At 38.2% G+C, this 21,565-nt stretch overlaps 1 protein-coding gene and 2 pseudogenes across 7 annotated transcripts in view; all 3 read left to right on the forward strand.

Moving 5' to 3' along the window:
* Positions 1 to 21,565, forward strand: part of LOC138160705 (olfactory receptor-like protein OLF3) — a 650,404-nt gene that overhangs the window by 206,233 nt on the left and 422,606 nt on the right. For all 7 annotated transcript variants that reach the window (XR_011168193.1, XM_069087457.1, XM_069087458.1 and 4 more), the window contains one exon: positions 21,081 to 21,228. The gene's annotated coding sequence lies outside the window, so the exon portion shown is untranslated. The remainder of the gene's footprint in view (positions 1 to 21,080; positions 21,229 to 21,565) is intronic.
* LOC138160507 (taste receptor type 2 member 41-like) lies at positions 2,632 to 3,564 on the forward strand (annotated as a pseudogene).
* On the forward strand, positions 14,421 to 15,328 carry LOC138160508 (taste receptor type 2 member 134-like; annotated as a pseudogene).

Below are 21,565 nucleotides of genomic sequence, written 5' to 3' on the forward strand. Positions count from 1 at the left end.
TGTCAAGATGAAGAAAAGACCTCCATTTGGGTATTAAGTGCTGTGTTTAAACTTGATGTAACTCTGGGGTAGATTCAATTGTGATCCAGGGGTGGGGAACTTTTGACCTTATGTTTGGAAACAAATCTCCATTTGAGAAGAGGGGCTTTGTGGTGGACTTAATTAAGGTATAGCCTAGGGGTGGAGAAGTATTTAGAACAGAGACTTTGTAATTGATTGAATGATTGGAAGGTCCTGGGGTGGGGTAGTACTTGGAGATTATTTAATCACACTTAGTAAATGCTGTATTTTGAATGATGTCATGTTTTGATCTTCTCTGTTCTGGGTTTGTTACTGAATAAAATAGAGAGCACCTATGCTGGTATTTTGAACCTTGGAAGTTGCCTTTGCTTGGTATTACATTACACTCCCCTTCACATTGTTTTCCATATGCCACAGATCTCTATTGCTTAGTTAGTTAAAAATCTTTCTTGCCTTCAACTATGGTGCTAGATTTTATTTCCTAAATTCTTTCATGATTTAACTGATCACTTGAAGTAATCTGGATATAGCTATTTGAAATACTGAACAACCTAACCTTACTCTTCAGTGGAGTAGACTCAAAAGGATTGTTTAGAAACTGTAGCAAATTCTCAGGAGTTTGATTGAATTTACAGTTGAATGGTAGTCATCCCAGTCTACCAAAGGCCCTGTAAATGGTGGTGGGAGATGCCTCTAGCTTGGACAACTGTGTTCATTATTTTGTTGATAAATGGATGAACTGAATATTTCATGAGCATCTGTCTGCCTGGCTAGAGTGCCCCGTTTTTCTCCTTTCTACTTATTCTAATCCAGATCAAGGCCCAGAATCCTGACCTGGGCTGGCCAGTGTGAGGCCCCACCTCAGAGCACAGAGGCCGCTTGTTTTGTGGAAAGAGAAGAGGCTCTAATTCTGCACTCCATTCTTTAGGGAGGCATGGAGTACTCTTTTCCCTATTTGTCCATCATTAGGTAAAGGCCACTACTCAAGGAGTATTCATCTTTGAAGAAGAACATTTGGTACATATAGTTGCAACAAGTTAATTCTTCTTTCTCTTGTCCTTCTCTATATGGAAAGGGTACCATAAGCCCTATGCTCTGAAATGTTGGCGCATCGTCTAGAGGAATAGTTGTGTTTTCAGCAAGTAGGGTTGAGAGGTAGCTTGGTATAGTGAAAGGAACACTAATTCTCAATTTCAAAGACAGGCTGAAATCTCACCACTGATGCTTAATACTTGTATGACATTGGGCCTTCATTTGCCAGCATTGTTTTACTCAGGGCTGCTATTTGTATGCAATGATGTGCTGAGTTCTCTTTCAACAAGAGTAGTTTGTCTTTCAGGTCTACTGAATTTTGTGTTGTCTAAGTGTATGCACATTCCATGTGCTGATGGTGAGTGGAATTGTCTATATAGATGATTTTTTTTGTGTGTATGTGTTTTGACCACAGAATGGGATCCCCACCTGCCACAGTAATCAGTTCAGGGTTGAGTAAGCAATTTTTAGGGCACCTTTTCTTCCTCATACCAGGAAGAGAGCCGTGTGATTCTTAAAAAAAAACTGCTCAGATACTCAGGGAGCTGCTGAACCACACTGATACTTCCAGTGAGAAAATGACTCTATGGCCTGGGCTGCCATATGCAGGATTGTGACTGTAGCTCCCGGTGTCTCTGCACCTGATGCTTCACTACCTGCCTGTTGCCACAAGATTTTGAGATATGTAAAATAGTAAAATGGTAGGGGTAATGTCTTGATTCATGTGTAAATTGGATTTAAGTGAGGCAGAGTTACATGAAGTAATCAGCCTCAGTCTTTCCTCTAGAGTTATCACAATCCAGTGGCAGGACAGAATTAAGACAATTGATGATGGTTCAAGATGCAGTGGATTACCTTGGCATCTTCAATGTCTAACCAAGTTCTAAGTGCTCCACAATGCCTGCATCAGTTGCCTTCATGGCTGTTGTAGATTGTTCTCATTCACTCATTGCACCAGGTGAGGTCCTCACATGTTTGGGGTAGACACCCCTCTAACTCACCAATGGGTATGAGACCCCTCCATTATCTTCAACCTAGGTTAACCCACCTGCCAAAACAGTTTCCAAGGTGTGGCCATTGCACATGCTACAGCTTCTTGGAGCCAAAGGTGAGAGTTAGGTAGAACATGTGGATACCAAAGGTGGAAAGCAGCCCTGAAAAGGGTCTGACAGGCTTCGCACCAGAGGTATTAGTCTTCCCTGAACACACCCTACCTAGGGGATTGGACTAGATGGCCCCTGAAGACCCTTCTAGCTCCTGATATATGATATTATGATAGACATGCTTTAGTTTCCATGACAGAAGCCCAGAGAAATAATATTTACTGCTCCAGGCAGGGTATGTAAATCACATGCAGTTGAAAAGAGCAATTGTAACTGAGGCTAGTGAAGATTTGCATTCCCACAGAACTGCATGGACCTTTCCTCCCTAACCCCCCAGGGCTCTCTAATTATACTGTAGCTTGGAGGCAAAGAGTAGAGTATTCTCCCTACTCATCTCATCAAGTAAAACAGGAGCTCCATGAGTCAAAGGCCAGCAGAGACCTGAGAAGGAACAGTCTGTGGAGCAAGTACTGAAATGCTGGGACCATTCATGATCTTTTTCATGGTTCTCTTGGTCTTGTTGTGTTCCCTGGGGATCATGGCTAATGGCTTCATTGTTGTGGTACTGGGAAGTGAGTATGCTCGATGCCATTGGCTGTCTCCCTGTGACATCATCCTGAACAGTTTGGGCACCTCTCACTTCTGCATGCTGTGGGTTGGAATGATAAATAATGTTTAACATTTTCTTCACCATCTACAATATTCAAAGGGGCCAGCCCGCCAGTACTTTGGGATTTCCTGGGATTTTCTGAATACAGCCATATTCTGGTTTGCCACTTGGCTTAGTGTACTCTTCTGTGTAAAGATTGCAAACTTCACTCACCCCATTTTCCTTTGGCTTAAGTAGAGAGTCAAGGGACTAGTACCCTGGTTCCTTCTAGCCTCCCTGCTAATCTCTTTCATTGTCACTATGCTGTTTTTTGGGGGAAACACTGCTTTGTTCCAGGCATTCTTGCAGGGGACATTCTCTGGGAACATAACCTTATATGGCTTCACTAGGAAACTAGAAATTCACTATTTTTTTCCTTTGAAATTTATTAGTTTTTCTATCCCCCGTTCTATGTTTGTATTCTTAGTAGTTCTGCTGATAACTCTCTGTAGAGACACTCCTGGAGAATGCAACATAACGCTAACAGTGCCCAGGATTCTAGCATTCAGGCTCACAACAAAGCTCTGAAGTCTCTGATTTCCTTCCTAGTTCTTTATTCTCTTTTCTTTCTTTGATTTTTGATGTTGCTGCCTTTTGTACCTTTGAGTGTACCTGGTACTGGCCATGGCAAATTGTGATTTACCTGAGCTCATTCATTCATCCCTTCATCCTTATCCTGGGCTAGGAGGGGCACTCATGAAGCTTCTTCTTCTGCCTAAAACCTTCTGGAATGACAAGGGGACACCATCTCCTAACTAAGATACATGCCTCTCTTTCACATACCAAAGAAAAGACTCTAATAAGGACTGGAGCAGAATACATCCTTTAACCTCAAAGTTTTCATCCTATTGAAATCCAGATAGAATTTAAATGTTTTCCTCATTCATTATGACCATACTCATAGATTCAAAAGAATCTATGATCTCATGGATGTAGGAGTGTCTGACTTCTAGTGAGGCCTTCTTGATGCCTGTCTCTGCTGCCCATCCTGCTTCATTCTTGCCCTCCCTTGAGTTCATCATAAAGGGTCTTCAGGCTGCATGTTCGAGGCCTTCCTTTCTCCTGACATTTGTAGAGTGCCAGTGGAATGCTCTGATTGTCATCTTGTCATCTTCTACCTTTGTCACTGTGTCCTCTTCTAAGAAAAGAAAAAAAAATCATGCAGCTTTCAAAGTACATTGTTTTTTTTTTTTTTAATAACCATGGTGATTTTCTTCAAATGACCTTCAGGAATGGTCACTTCTGGGCTGATGCTCAAAAAACTAAATGTTCAAGAATATCACCAATGCTTTTTCTCTCACAATAACCATATGATGAAACAACTTTTTCTATTAAAAAAGCTTAAAATTTCTATTTAAATTTTATCTTAAAGCATTTAGTTCAGACCAATATAGAAGCTATTTGAAAAATCAAAGTGAGGAAATCTTGGTTAGAACACTGATTGTGGGAGTAAGGCTATAAGAAGCTCAGGTTGCTAGAGTCAATGCCAGATATTAGAAGAGGCCATTATAAGTAAATTTCAAGGAATGGTTTTTAATGGAAGTGAGGAATTATATAGAATCTTCTTTGATTTATATCTGAAAGGACCTTATAAGCCATGTACATGGGAGGAAAATAAAACCCACAGAAATGAAATTACTTCAAAATCACATAGGTAACTTTAATTCAGGTCTTTTGAGTCTAAATCAAGGCTCTTTTCTCTAGACCAGTGGTTCTAACTTTTTTCTTTTTTGACCTTTCAACAACAAACAAGAATAAAAACAAATTATTATGAATTCCCAAGGTGATTTAATATTATTACTTCTTATAATAGTTAAATTGAAAACTTTTCTCCTCAAAAGCTCAAAATTAAAATTTACTTTATATAACTTGAAAATACACAATTGAAAACTAAATGTACATTTATAAACCATGATTATAAAAGAACAAATTAAAATTACCTAATTAGTAAGAGCACTGGCTCCAGTGTCGGGATGACCTGGGGATCAAATCCGGGCTCAGATACTTAGCACCACACAACAGAAATAACTGGCCATGTAACCTTGAGCAAGTTACTTAACCACGATTGCTTTAAAAAAAAAACTTACCCAATTAAACAACAAATTAGAAATCCTGAAAATCAAATGAGAGAGTAATAAAATTGAAAGTAAGAAATGGTTGAACTAATAAATAAAACTAAAAGATGGTTTTGTGAAAAAAAAAACACCAATTAAATAGATAAATTATTGGTTAATTTAATTTAAAAAAAAAGAGAAGAAAACCCAATATCCACTATTGAAAATGAAAAGGATAAATTCACCACCAATGAGGAGTAAATTAAAGGAATACTTAGAAACTACTTTGTCCAATTTTATGCCAATAAATCTGGCAATCTAACAAAATGGATGAATATATATATATATACACACATATGTATTTATACATAAATTGCCCAGATTCAGAGAAGAAGAAATAGAATATTTAAATAACCCCATTTTGAAAAAAAATTCAAACAAGCTATCAATGAACTCTAATAAAAAATCCCTAGAGCTAGATGGATTCACAAGTAAATTCATTTAATGCACAATTAATTCCAATACAATATAAACTATTTGGGAAAATAGGCAAAGAAGGATTCCTGCCACATTTTATGAAACAAATATGGTGCAGATACCTAAACCAGGAATAGCTGAAATAGAGAAAGAAAACTACAGAACAATTTCCTTAGTTAATATTTATACAAAAATTTTAAATAAAATATTAGCAAGGAGATTATAGCAATACTTCACTAGGATCATATGCTCAGGTAGGATATATACCAGGAATGAAGGACTGGTTCAGTATTAGGAAAAATACCACCATAATTAATCATATCAATAACAAAACCAACAGAAAGCATATAATTATATCAATAGATCCTGAAAATACATTTGACAAAGTACAACACCCATTTATATTGAAAACACTAGAGAACATGGAAATAAATGGAGCTCTCCTTAAAATGATAAGTGGCATCTATCTAAAATCATTAGCAAGAATCATCTGTAATGAGGATAAGCTAGAAGCTTCCCAATAAGATCAGGGGTGCAACAAAGATAATCATTATCATAATTAATATTTATTATTGTACTGGAAATGTAAACTTCATCAATGAGAAAAGGAAATGAGTGAAGGAATTATAATAGGCAATTAGGAAATAAAACTGTCATGTTTTGTAGATGATATGGTGGTATTCTTAAAGCATCTTAGAGAATCAACTAGCAGCTATGTGAAATAATGAAAACTTTAGTGAAGTTGCAAGATATAAAATAAACCCATATAAATGATTAACATTTCTTTATATTACCAGCAAAACTTAGCAGCAAAAATAGAAAGAATTACCCTTCAAAATCAATGTATACAATATAAAATACTTTTGGCATCTACCTGCCAAGACAAACCCAGTAACTATATAGACACAATTACAAAACCCTTTTCACACAAATAAAATCATATTCAAGCAATAGGAAAAATATTAATTGTTCCTGGGTAAGCCAAGCAATATAATAAAAAATGGCAATGCTACCTAATTAATTTACTTATTCACTCAGTACTTTTAATTAATTTATACCACTCAAACTACCAAAAATTATTTTGTAGAGTGAGAAAAAAATAATAAATTTCATCAGAAAGAACAAAAAGTCAAGAATATACAGGGAATTAATAAAAAAATGCAAAGGTAGGTGACCTAGCATTATTAGATCTCAAACTATATTATGAAGTGGCAATCATCAAAACCATCTACTATTGACTAAGAAATAGAATAGGAGATCAATGGAATAGATTAGGCACCTAAGAGTCATAAATGACCATACTAATCTACTGTCTGATAAACCCAAAGACCCCAGCTTCTGTGTTAAAATCAAATTATTTGACTGCTCAGAGAACTGGAAAACATATGGTAGAAATCATATACCAAGATAAGGTGAAAATGGATACATGATTTAGACATAAAGAGTGATACAATAAGCCAATTAGGAGATCAAGGAATAGTTCACCTGTTAGACCTATGGGAAAGGGAAGAATTTATGAGGAAAGAAAAGATAGAGAGTTATGAGATATAAAATCGATAATTTTATTACATTAATTCAAAAAGTTCTTTTTTTTTAACAAACAAAAACAATGCAACCAAGATTAAAAGGAAAGCAGAAAGCTGGAAAACGTTGTTTATACCAAGTGTTTCTGAGAAAGGCCTTATTTCTCAAATATGTAGAGAACTGATTCAAATTTATAAGAATACAAGCCATTCCCCAGTTGAGAAATGGTCAAAGGATATGATCAAGGAGTTTTCAGGTTGAACTAGATGACCTCTGAGTTCTTGTTTGCTACATATCCATAATCCTCCTATCATCTGCTGAAGGTCACACTGCTAATACCTGAGAGAACTTTGGTTCTAAATTCAATATTCTTTACATTAGTAATTATGATTAGTAATCCAGATTAAGAAAACTTTAGTAGCTCTCTGTTTGATCCAGGGAAAAATATAAAATACTTATTCTGGGAAATTAAGACCCCTTGCAATCTGATTCCCACATACAATTCCCAGTTCACCTAATAGTCTTTCTTTCATGCACATGCAGTTAATCTGGCCTACTAATTATCCCCTGAACACACCAATTCATCCTATGCCTCCTAGGCTTTCCCTAGGTAGTCCCTCAATGCACCTTCTTCTCTGTCTCTTGGAATCCTTATCTTTTTTCAAGGTGCAGCTCAGGTAATTCCCTCTTGCACAAGGGCTTTTCAGATCCTCTTCTCTCTCTCTGTCTCTTTGTCTCTCTCTCTTAGTCTGTCTCTACCTCTCTGTTTCTCTGTCTCCTGTCCTATCCTTTTTTCCCCTCCTTCCCCCACCCCCAAAGAATGTGAGCTCTTTACCAGTAGGGTCTGTGTTGACTTTTGTATTTGAATCCTCCTTTGCTTCCATGGTATTTTGCATTTAACTGGTGATTAGCAGTTTCAGCACCCCTCCTAAGTGGACAGTGCACTGCACCTGGAGTCAGGAAGACCAAGTTTTTAAATTCAGCCTCAGACATTTGCTAGCTGTGTGACCCTAGGCAAGTCACTTAACCTCTGCCTGCCTCAGTTTTCTCCACTCTAAAATGGGATAATAATAGCACCTACTTCCCCCAAATCTCAAATAAGATGTGATTTATAAAGCACTTTGCTTGTTGAATTGAATTATAATTTCTGTTGTTTGGTCCTATATGCTATTTTTTCTTATGAAAAAAGTATTTTAATTGTTTTTTATGAAAAGCAATTGGGGTTTGGGGTGTCACCTAGTAGCCCCAGTATTTTAATTTTTAAAGCAAAGCAGTCATTGTGACTGATAATTGATAATAAATGAATTAGAAATAAAATTTCTAGGATTCTAGTAAAGCACACTTGGAATGTGTTTGTGGGAGGGGGTTTGGTGAGGGTGGGGTAACTTCTTATGACAAGTTCTCTCTCATGTTACTTATTGGGATGTACTTAACTACTACCATCTAGTGGCAGTGAGAAGTACTGAAAATAAGCTCATATGGAAATAAGCACTAATACACCACCACCCTTCCCACTTCAGAAGAACTAACTGAGGGGCTGGAAGCTGGGTTGCACAGCCCAGAAACTATGACAAGAAACACTTCTGGCTCCTTTCGACACTAAGAAGCAAGTGATAGGACTGAGAAGGAGCAGAATGACATTACGATGTTGGATTCTTGTCAATAGCACATTTCTGTGTTTTTCTGAGATCACTGCAGCAACACAGGTGGAATTTTTAGTGAGAGTGACATGTCTAATGCAAAAGTATGAGAATTATGAGTGTTCATACTTCTTTAATATATTTTCTTCTATATCTCCACATTTCATTTATCCTTGTAGGCTGGTGAAATGAAAAAGAAGTACCATTACCCTCTTTAATTTTAAAATAACTTCCTCCCATCTTCCCTATAATTCTGCCTTACCTTTTTGCAATTTTCACCCAGTGGTCCTTATTTTCCTCTTTGGGGAAAAGCAGAACAGATTTCATTCCTTGTCTGGGAAATAGCCCATTGAAACCTTGGAAGCCAGTTATCATATTTTTCCTAAGTCTTCTCTTCTTCAGGCAATGCTCCAACCACCTTCAACCAATTCTCATAGGGCCTCATTTTGAAGCTCTTCATCATTCTTCTTGCCCTCCTCCAGGTGCTCTCCAGCTTGCCAATATCCTTCCTAACATTTGACATTGGAATTAATGCCATGCACCACATATGTTCTTACCAGGAGAGAAGTATAGTAGATTGTCACCAATATGGATATTGTACTAATTACTCAATATATTTCTATAATTCCTATATATGACATAATATAATTATATTTAATAGAAAATAAATTATATAAATATATTTAAATATACTACATTAATATAATGCATATAAATAAATATAAAATATAATGTAATATATAAACATATGCTATGTGTGTATGTATATATAGATATCCATATATGTATGTGGATATGTATATATTCCTGTAAACCATTTCCCACCACCTCCAGTCCTCAAATTCTTCTTCAGGGAAAGGTCATCATCAGGAAACTCATCATCTGGAGGGGATATTAGTTTTGGTACTCACTCCTCCTCAATATTCTCTATAGTCTCTGCCCCTGTAGCTGCAACCACACTGGCTTACCTAGGATGGCTGCTAGCACAGGTTCTTAGATCTGCTTTACTAGGAAAGATAGCTGTTTAAGGGGTCATCAATCTTTTAAAATTATATTTATTAGTTCAGGGGAAAAGTTAGTACCCTGAACTTAAGAGAAAATGTGAACAGAGAAAATGCAAGCAGAGAAATAAAGACCAACAGACTCTGACTGCCTCAATCAAAGCAATATTGCTATGTACTTTACATACATTCCTGGATTGAGAGAGCTTTCACATCTGAGCAGTCAGGGAGCTCTGAACACATGGCCATTCAGAATCTCAACCAGGGAATCACAAGATCCTTCTCATAAGCCAGCACCCAAAGCAAAATACCAACTCAGAGTATATATATATATACTTCTCAGAGCCAGAAGGCATCACAACTTTCCGTACTCAGTGCCTAATTAGAAATTAGCAAAAGGTGTGAAAGCCTCCCTTCCAGCAAGCTCCTCCTTAGGTAAGTCCCTCCTCCAATGGGCTCTACACAAGGCCTGTTAATGACTGGGGAAGATCTTATTACCCCATTAACATTAGAGCCTCTCCAACTGGAAGGCTGAAGGATGGAATACAAGCTCCTCCTAAAGCCTCCATTTAAAGAAGACTCAGAATTCTAGCCAGCTCCTCATTTCCTTCCATCTGCACTGTTTCATTTGATTCCACCACCATCACACTCCTGGGCTTGGCTATCTTCTCCTGACCCCTCCTCCCCTTTTAACTTCTATTTGTATATTGGTTTTTCCCATTGCCATAGGAGACTGGGCCATTGATCTTGCCACTGGACTCTGATGACTTTGGAGGAGCAAGTGGGGCTGGTGACTTTGCATAGCTCTCTGCCTCACTTAAATCCAATTCACTAGCAAGTCAAGACATCATCTTCCTGAAGTCACTGGTCCTCTTTGAGAATAAAGGAAGAACAATAATAATCCCCCAAAAGATTGTAAATTCCTTTCATTAAAACAGAGACTGTCTTTTTCTTATTTATATCCCCAGGGCTTAACACAGTGCCTGGCACCATAGTAAGTGCTTAACAAATGTTTGTTAAAGTAAATTAATTCCTTCAGAGAGAGATGAGACCTCTCTCTAGGGCATACTTCTCCCAGGATGAGGTATATCTTCACCATCTTTCCCTCTCTTACCTGCCCCCTCTTTTCCACAGGTTTATAACCAAAAAAGCGTCGTCCAAATCACAGTGTTTCAGGGATACCTCATTTTAATGATTCTAGGAATCAGGATAATAGGACTTAGGGCTGGAAGAAATCACACAGTTGATGCCCTTTATTTTTACAGATTAAGAATCTGAGACTCAGAAAAGTACAAATTCTTACCAAAGGTCACAAAATAGATGCCGGAGAAGGAAATGTTAAGCCACACCAGTGACTTTGCCAAGAAAACCCCAAATGAGGTCATGAAGAGTTGGGCACACCTGAAAATGACTGAATAAGAACAAACACAGAGGCAGAATTTGAATGCAATTCCTCTCATAACGATGCTGGTGATCTTTATGCTACCTGATGTTGCATCAAAACATGAACCAGCTTTTGAAAGACTAGAGAAAATGGTCGAAAACATGATCAATCAATCTGGGCAAATCTTCAGGTTTCAGAAGTTTGGGATGAAGATAAAATTATATATTGGATGGAACAGAAACTGCTTTTAGTGACAGCTAATAACTGATTCATTAAAGTTCAATGTGGCAAAAATTTTTATTACTTTTTTTCCCTTCTTTTAAATTCTTAGCTTTGTTATGAAAACAAACTTCTGTGACTGCCAGAATGGCAGAAAGACCAAAACTCAAAATCTGTACATTTTTTCACTTTTAGTTTTAAAAGCTCAGTTTGACAACCATTGGTAAGTGCTTTCCATGTGTAAACCACAGGGGAAGAACTTAGATTTTCAAAGATAAAAATAGAAGACCCTACCATCAGGAAGTTTACATACAGCATGTATGTATTTAAATGTGATTAGGAGAGATTTCAGGATGGACCAAGCACTAACAATTGGAGATATGAGGGAAGATAAAGATCATCACAGAAAGATAAGGCTAGTGTTATTTTAGGCATGAAGGCTGAGTACACCAATTGAGGTAGGAGATCAAATGCCAAATTTAAGGAACAGCTAGTAGGCCAGTGAGTCTGAAATGAAGACATCATTAAAGCCCAACCTCTTATAGGTGCAATTTGTAATAAAGTGAAAACTTCAAAGGTAAGTTCATGGGATAATTTGTTAGTTATTGTCTTAAACTCATATGGAAATATAATAGATCAAATGTGAGCATTTTATGCACAAAACAAGTTATGCACAATATTTTTATATTCTAAACTAACAAAGTGACCTCATATCTGAAAACACATTGCATTTGCTTGTATTTGCCTCAATATTTTCACTTCCTTCTCAAATAACAAAAATGGAATTTATTTCTTTCGTGGTTTCAAAATATTTTATCTTCAGAAGGGAAAGTAGAGGAGAGAAAGCTGAAGGAGTCAATGCTTGTTGTTTTGCTTTTCTTAACAATGTAGAAGATGAGGTCATACGTGTTGAAAGAGAGGGAAGGGGTTGAATTAAGGACTCAGTAAGAGCCAGAAGAAGGAAAGAGTGAGAAATGAAAAAGTTTAAAGTTAAAATCAATTTGTAAATGATGAAGCAGGCATTTCATAGAGCACAGTGGATGGGACAGGTAACTCTGGAGTGGAATATTTGAGGAACAGAGTCAATAGGGACAGGCATAAGGGAACAAGAAGTTGGGGATGGGGAATGGGTTTTACATATCAATTGCTGGGGGTTCAGAACTGTATGGATAAGAGTATAAAGAAGCTGTATTATGTCATTATTAAGAAATAATTCCAGGGAGAGTGTCTGTGGTTGTAAAGCAGTCTATTAAGAGGCAGGTCATTAGACTGACTATTCAAAGTCCTCGCTCAAGATCCAACCTCATGACGAGAGGTGATATTTGGGTTGTATAGGTTCTGTCCTGGGTCAGTGAGGACCAGGAAAAGTTATGACCTTATGGAGTCTTGTCAGGAATCAGGAGATGGCTTTTGAAGATGTTTATTGGCAAGGATTGTCTCTGGACTGAAGAAGGTCTTAGGGGTTGAAGATTTGATCATGGATTGATATTAGAATTGTTTGGAAGGTCTTAGAGGGAAGACAGTCTAGAGGTTGGCAGCAGGATCCTGAACTGTGACAATTTAAAGATTCAAGAGACATAGTTTCTGGGTAATTTAACCATTTTATTAATAAAGCCTGCTGGTTATTAATAAAAGGATGATAATTTGGTCACCTCTCTTAGACCAAAGACCCCAAAAGGCAGCAGTGTCATGGTTTATATGCCCTTCAAAGAAGAGGTATTCCTCAGGGGTGCCTACTCAAACTTATTGGTTAAACAAATTGGAGGTGGGCTGTCTTGGTGTGTGTGACTTAGGTCAAATCTTTGTCAAAGAGATATTAATTTCCATATCACCTGTCTTTATGATGAGGAAAATCACCATTTCCCCAGACCTGCCTGAGCAAACACAATGAACAGGAATATACCCATTAGTCAAACTTAGAATTTCTTTTACTGTCTGATTAGATCTTAAACTGCATAAATCTCTAAGAGAGATTTCCCACATTACTTAATTTCTAGACGAGGAAATAGGAAAGGGGGAAACCTTTGGTCTTAATCCAATAATTAATTATTAAATACAAGAGAGAAACATTTATTTCTCACAGAATTGATATACACCTCATAGATAGAGGTCATTATGAAGGCCTTGAAGAAAAAACACAGTGTGAGTATGGAGAGGTCCTAATACAATAATTATTTATTAAATACAAGAGAGAAATATTCATTTCTCACAGAACTGATATATGTCTTACCGAGGTCATCCTGACTGAAATCAGGAACAAATTAATGCCAAGGTGTTAATTAATGCTATTCATGTTGAAATGATGGAGAGGTGTGGGTTGACTGGTTGTGCAATTAGGCAGATTCAGAACTTGTTGAATGGTGTGACTCAAAAAGATAAGGTGGGACTAGATACACTAGTAACAGAGAGAAAAATAGCTGTGGGAATCCAAGGCATGAATGGAAAACTAAGTATTTACATTATAGACAGAAGGATGTTTAATAGTGTGTGTGTGTGTGTGGGGGGGAGGGTGGTAGATAAGGGTATGACTAGAAGAGCAGAAGAGGGAGAAGATCTGGGGGAGCCTTGTAGCTAGACTTAAGGGAGGGAAGCAGAATGGGCAAGGAACAAGTATATACTTTTTAGGGAGTTCTTGAAAGTTGCCAATATCATTAGCAAATGAGACTCTGGGCAGCTGTTGAGCCCCCCAGCTTTCCAAAACCAGATGTTGGTGTTTCTCTCTCTCTGGTAACTAATTATGAAGGTATGGAACAATCAGACAACTAGAAGCCCTGTCTGTTGTTCTGCTAAATTGTGTTACTTTGTCTGTGTTTTTTTGTCTGCTTGTAACTTGTTTGTATTCTCTGCAGTTCAGGGTGCTGACTTTTTCCCCCTGAATTAGGTAAATGATATATCTTTGATTAAAGTAAGATTGTTAACCATTTTTGAGTTGCTTTCCTTTAGAAAATCCGATCAAATAACCTGTTCTAGCAGCCATCCTGGGTATGCTAGGGTACTTGCTGCTACAGTAGCCTATATCCATATATTTTCTTGGCTTCAATTCTGGTCAGGGACAAACAAATAGGATAAACAAATCGCAGTTGAGTTCAGTGTGATCTATGTCAGATTTGCATCCATAGAGGTGGTAGGATTCTTTTATAATCCACATTAGCCACACATAGTCCCCTCCTGACCTCCCACTTTCTCTTTGGGCTGGGTTCCTGCATAAAGCAAAGAAGGCTGCTGAACCCTTGGGAAATCTGGTCTGGTATCAGATATTTTCTGGGTAACGCGTCCTGCAGCATCTGAGTCTTAGCAGATGCTCAGCAGAGAAAGAATGCCCAGTCTACTCACTCTCTTCTTCATGATCTTCTTTCTCCTGGAGTCTATGGCAGCAGTTATACAAAATGGTTTCATCATTATAGTGCTGGGCAGAGAGTGGGTGCGATGTTAGACCCTTCCCCCTGGTGACATGATCTTGACCAGCCTGGGCATTTCCTGCTTATTTCTACAGTGCACAGCAGTTCTTAACAATTTCTACACATATTTCTCCCCAACTAACAGAAGTCTCTTCCTTGATCTTCTCTGGAATTTTATGAATACGGCCACCTTCTGGTTCACCACCTGGCTTGCTGTTTTCTACTGTGTGAAAATTTCTTCTTTCACTCACCCAATCTTCCTCTGGCTGAAGTGGAGAATTTCCCGATTTGTCCCCTGGTTACTGTTGTGGTCCCTACTGATATGCGCTTTGATTGGCATCTCCATTTTTTTAAAGACCTATCTTATTTTCCAACTGCCAGTCACTGGGAATTATTCAGAAAAGACCAGTTGGTATAATATGAGACAGGTATTACACCGGCATTTTTTCATGCCTCTGCAAATATTTATTTTGTTAATTCCTTTCCTCTTCTTTCTGGTCTCCATCATCTTGCTCATTCCCTCACTTTGCCAACACATGGAGAACATGAAGCACCATAGTGCTGGTCCTTAGCATCCAAATATGCAGGTCCATGTTACAACCCTGAAATCATTTTTCTTCTTTCTAATCTTCTGCATATCATATGTTCTGCCTCTGATCATCACAATTACAGCACCTCACCCTGTTTCAGTTTGCAGTTCTCGGTTCTGGGTATGGGAGGTATGACCTATTCTGGCATCTCCATCCATCCTGCCTTCCTGATCCTGAATAGTTCAAAACTGAGAAGGGCTCTGAGGAAGATGCTGCATGACCATGCGACTGCATGAGGGGAATTCAGCTCTGAAGTGATCACTATCAGTAATCAATATTGAGCATTACCAATATTGCTGTTTGTGACATAGACACAGAAGACTTAGAAATGAAGGAGTGAAGGAAGGAAGAAAGAAAAGAAGGAAAAAGATATTTAATTATGTCCTTGTGATATTTTGACATTGTAATAAGCAATGGGGATACAAATACAACACTTAGATACTGACCTTTTGTCTTCTCCATTCTCTTGTTCCCCACTACCTAGATCATTCATCCCTAAACCCTGTCAATTTTTCTTCTGTAATATTTCATAGTGAATTGAAAGATATTTTGGAGGCTAACTTCTTTGTTTTACAGATGAGGTTCTAAGGCAATGAGAGATCAAGTGACCTGTCCAGGGTGTAACAACTGGTAGGTGTCTGAGGCAGAATTTGAACCCAGCTCTTCCTGATTCAAAGTCCAGCATTTACTTCACTGTAATTTTACCTTTCCTTAGTTTTTTTTTCCCATATTCACTGCCATAGCCACAGGAAGAGCCCCTTTCCTGGGCTCTAAACTCCTTGTGGCTATGTGATGGCATACATTTTACTGGCCTCTGTGTCTGTCCTGCAAAGAATTTTAAATACATCTCAATTACCACCAAGGGTGACTATGGGCAAGTCACTTAGCTCTCTAAGCCTTGAATTTCTTTAGCTAGTAAAAAAAATGTGCAATAAGTGAATGTGTGTGTATGCACTGTATGCTTTGTAAATACCTGCAAAGTGTATAGGCATATGTGTATACACATATACATTATACATACATACACAATTATATACATGTATATATCTCACCTATATGCACAATGAAGATATTAGTATTTTCTCTTCCTACCTCAGGAGGTTATGCAGAACAATGTACTTTGTCGGCCTCAGAGTAGAGAAACAAGATTTCTTTCTTTTTCTTTTTTCTTTTTAGAGGGAGGAAGGGAGGGCAGTTGGGGTTAAGTGACTTGCCCAAGGTCACATGGCTAGTAAGTGTTAAGTGTCTGAGGCTGGATTTGAGCTCGGGTCCTCCTGACTCCAGGGCTGGTGCTGTATCCACTGAGCCAACTAGCTGCCCTGAGAAACAAGATTTCTTGCTACTCCATCTTTACCTTCTTCAGAAACCTAAAGTGGCTTCTCATGGCCTCTCACAGTGCAGCTGAAATGCATCATGGGCTTCAGCTGATCCCAACTCTATCCCCATTGAGATACATTAGACTTTTCTTGTTGCATTCACCTCACATGATTGAAATGCTTTTTCTGTCATGGTCTGACTTTTTTGTTGTTGTTTCCCATTCCTTTCAGAACTCAGCTGGAAACATACCTTCTATTCCCCATATAATGTCAGTTCTTTGAAGGCACAAGTTTGTGTTTTTGTACACCTCGAAGAATTGCATAGCAGGTTTAGAACCAGACTCTTTGTTAGACCTGGGTTCAAGTCTTACCCAAGATAATGTTGGCTGGGTGACTCAGAAAATTGACTTAACCTCTTAGGTCCCACAACAGTCCTTTCAGATTATGGGGTAGCTGAGAAGGTGCTGCTCCACTGGAATTTCCCTATACTAATGAAATTGCCGGTCCACTCTTCTTGCTTCCCCTTTCCCCCACCAATAAAAACAAAACAAAACTCTATCACCTGAAACAGTGCCTTCAACCAATAAACATTTATTAAGGCTCTATTATGTGCCATGGACTGCTAGTTTTTATAGATAACCTTAAAGTTTGCAGAGTGTTTTTACAAATATCATCTTATTTTTACTCTCAAAATAATCCTGGGAGGTAGGAGCTATTATTAATATTGCTGTTTTACAGAGGAAGAAACAGAGGCAGAGTTGAAATGACTTGCCCAGCATCCCACAGATAATAGGTGTGTGAGGGTGGATTTGAACACGGGTCTTCTTGATTCCAGGTCCAAAAGTTGATCCACTGCACCACATAGCTGTTGTAGAGATGTGAAGAAAGAAATAAAACAACCCTTTTTCTCATGGAGGTTTACATTCCGTTGGGGACCTGACATGTAATAGTTGCTTAATAAATGCTTGCTGAATGAATGAATTAATAAATAAGACATTCAGTTTAAGGATAATGCCATTGTTCCAGACTATCTAACCCAGGGGTAGGGAACCTGTGACCTTCAGGCCATTTGTGGCCTTCTATATCCTTAAGTGGGTCTTTTGATTGAATCCAAATTTTGTAGAACATACCCCAAATTCTATAAAATTTGATTCAATCAAAAGGTTGCACTTAAGGACCTAGAAGGCCACATGTAGCATCTTCCAAAGCTGTCTGGACAGGACTTCGATGCCCAGATCATGGTAGGAAACTCTTCTTCTTATTTGCTTGGTTTGAGAAGATCAGAGATAGAAACGAATTGAGTTCAGTGGAACCAAAAACTGAGACACAGAGCAGTGGCTGTCTGGATCTGAGACCCAAGAAGGATTTAATTTGTTTGTGCACAATCCCTCCCTCCCACCCTGATTCATTGAGAGAGGAGAATGTTTCAGTGTCTGAACACTGATCTGCATAAGAACACTCATCTGCTACTGTGAGTGAAAACCTAGGACAAATGTCTTTATCAGTTCGTGGTGGGGAGACGCTCAGTTGAAAGAACTTCTGACTTTTGCCCTTGCTGGGGATGGGGCTGCTCAGGAACATTCTTGCTGGGCAAATCACTTTTTGCTTAATTCATTTCTAATAGTCAGTGTAAAGTTAACAGTATACCAATTGCCTTGAGAAGGGGAATCTAGCAGTATGGAAACTTCCAGCTATTTATCTAATTAGATAATCCGCATGACAAATCATGAACTAATATGAATCTGGGACAGCTCCTACAAAGGGTTGGGATCTGGAGGAGGTGGTAGCTGGTTCCCTAAAGGCCTGAGAGATGCCCAAGGAGCTGGGATGACTCTGGAAACCCTCTGCTGCTGGGTGTTCATATGATATGTGGGAAAATATTTGATTGATAGCAGATAGATCAAGGACCTTTCTACCAAAGGATTTAAGGCAATGGACACAGTGCTAAACTTGGTATCATTTTAGTTACTGAACATTTGCCTGTTTGAATTTATGTATTATTATTCCTTGAGTATAATAATGTCTGTATGGCTGATAAATACTCAAATAGTTCTGTGATCTTATCTATTTGGGAATTCTCTCCTGTGTTGCAGGTCACGTTTTATACATGGCTATGTATTTCCTGTGATCTTGTCAATGTACTCTCTTAAGGTCTTTATAGGCCTTATGCCTATATGATAAAGGCAGACCTTCTTCTTCACCTTCTCCCAACATCTTGAAGATACCAAGGAGCACACTGACTTTTTTATATGTTTTCCTTTTCTCTTGTCAGGTTACGATAGGACCAGAATTTTAATGACTCAGCTTCCAGAAAATCTGGTCAGTCCTAGCTTTCATGACATAGCTTTCTGAGATGGTGGCACGTAAAGGTCCAAGTCCAGTGGAACCAGAGCATTTCAGACTTAGTGGGTTTTATGGGAATGGAAATTTAAGATCTTCCCTTCCCCTAGGCCCTTTGATAGGCTTAAGTGCACCTAGAGCTTGTGGCAGGAGGCTTGGTTTTCAGAATGCCCACTCCTTGATACTCTGTGATTGGGCAGTGGGTCAAGAGGGTTGTGACATTCTCTGAGCCAGGAGAAGGCTATATAAACCCTGATGTGAGGCTTTGTTTTGGGGTTCACTTTGAGAAGTATTGTGTGATTTGAACAGATGAGACTCTGGGCAGCCATTGAGAGCCCCCCGGCTTTGAAAACCCAGATGTTGATGCTTCCCTCTCTTGTAACTGTGACTAGGTATGAATGTAAGGGTCAGACAGTTGGAGGCCTGTCTGCTTGAAATGTTTCCCCATCTTCTTGTAACTTCTGCTTTTAACTTCTGTCTATATACTCTGAAGTTCGAGGTGCTGACTTTTTGCCCTGAACTAGGTAAATGATATGTTTGATTGATTAAAACAAGATTGGCTAACCCATTTTGAGTTGCTTTCCTTTAGAAAAACAGATCCAGGAACCTGTGTTGGCAGCTACCCTGGGGATGCTGGGGTGCTTACTGCTAAAGTGGGTACTTATGACCATGTGAGTTGCCATATCCATATGACTTATTGACCAGATGACGTTTCTGGATGGAGAAGAGAAGGACCATGTCTAGAGAAGCTCATATCCATTTTGTATATTCTTGTTCTGTTAGGGCAAGGTAATCATCCTCCTTTGTTAAATGTACAGTGACTTGAGAGTGCCTCATTTAATCCTAACACTGAGCTTGCACCAAGAGCCATGTCAGCAACATACATGACCAGCCTATCTTCTCTTCTTGACGTGCACTTTCTTGATGACATCCTTTACTCCTGGTTCTTCTTCTTTTTTTTTTTTTGCTATTTTTCATTGGTGAAACATGCACATACTCACCATGAAATTTTCCATTCTCTATTGCATTATACTAATTTTTAGTTGTTCAGAGGCAGTGGTGTTCCATTGCAATATAGCAACCTTGGTAATATGTTAGTATTGGGAAGATGGCTCTTTCCTTCTGTGGGATACCCATAGAAGAAGAACATATTTCTCTTAGATTTGGATGAATAAGAAATGGAGACAGAAAGGCTATGTCCCTTTCTCCATTCCCCCCCACCCCCATCTTTCTCCTTTTCTGAAAAAAGTGCTAGTTTTTTACCTAGAAGATATTGGTAAATCTAAGTTTATTACTATGGAGTGAAGGAATCCAAATATTTGAAATAGTGAAAATAGTCATAGACCTAGGGGGAACCCAGCCATCATTTAATATGAACCCTTGGGTTAATTAATTCCTTGGGGAAATGTGACCCTATAGGAGTAAATGACTTGCCCAAAGTAACACAGTTATTTGGTTAGTGGTAGGTCTGCCTCAGAGGAAAAGAGGAAGGAATTTAGATTTATAAAGTGAAAAGTAGAAAAAAAAGATCCCTGGGAGTCTTGGAAGAGAGGCTTGAGCTGAGAGCAGGGATGATCCTTGGACAGCTGAAGAGAAACTCCTTTCTTAGCTAAGCACAAATGGGTTCTACACACCTGGGTTATCTAACATGTAAATAAGCTTTCATCTCTGTGTCTATTTATCAGAGTGGATTAAGATCAGAACTTAGTACAGTGCTTGTCATATAGCTGGTACTTAATAAATAAATGTTTGTTGAGTGATTTAGACCCTAAGTATGACCTAAGGTTTGTTAGTTAACACTGAATATGATGAAGACAAAGATAGCTGTGATGATAAAAATGAGTGAAATATATTTGAAAGGAAAGATATTTCTGTGTAATTATTTTCCATATATACATAACAGATAGGTGTATACATGGATACACACACACAAACACACACATAGAAACATATACATATCTTTCCAAGAACTCTCATTTAGGGTTGGTGTCAATATTCTAAAAAATCTTCATTGTTTGTGATGAAGTAATTGTGATATACTCAAGAAGACTAGCTTACATTTGTAGGGAGTAAGTGCAATGATTCACTTTAGGGAGGGGACCGAGAAATAGAGGAGCTGTGTTTTTGGTTTTTGGTTTTTCTCTTACACATGTCAAAATTTTCTCTTTTTGTTGGATTGCAAGCATCTAGAAGACAGAGGCTATATTTTGTCTCCATGTAAATACTTTGTTGAGAATATTGAGGGTGGTCATGACTGTCAATCTTTTGACAAAGATAGTCCCCTAACATAAAGATCCCAGTTATATTCTGGACATTTTTCTTACTTTTCTAGCTCACAGTCACCCTCCCCCCGCAAGGGAATTGAAGAAATGCACACATTGTAACCCCCAAGACCAAATATTCACTTGCAAGCATCAAGTTTTGGTATTACATTATCGTCATCATCATCATCATCATCATCATCATCATCATCATCAGTGGTAAGGAGAAATAGTAGAATAAATGACCATTTGTTCCAAAAATAACTCTCTCTCACATTTTGTCCTTCACTTCCTATCTGTCTCTATACCAATACTATACCTATACCTGTACCTATAGATAAACCTATTTCTGTATCCATACCAATATCATTATCTATATCAATACCTGTACCCATATATGTATCTGTATTTATATCTATCTCCATCTCTGTCTTTAATCATCATATATCTATAAGCAAAAGGTATGCATGTTACTCCTTGGTTCTGTATCAGAGATCAATATTCACATTGTGGGGTCAGGTTAGAACATATTTCCATGGAATTTTTTGTTCTTTCT

The sequence above is a fragment of the Petaurus breviceps genome, unplaced genomic scaffold (genome assembly GCF_028583685.1).
Source record: "Petaurus breviceps papuanus isolate PSGF00001 unplaced genomic scaffold, PetGlider_PUasm1.0 181, whole genome shotgun sequence".
Classification (NCBI taxonomy): Eukaryota; Metazoa; Chordata; class Mammalia; order Diprotodontia; family Petauridae; genus Petaurus; species Petaurus breviceps.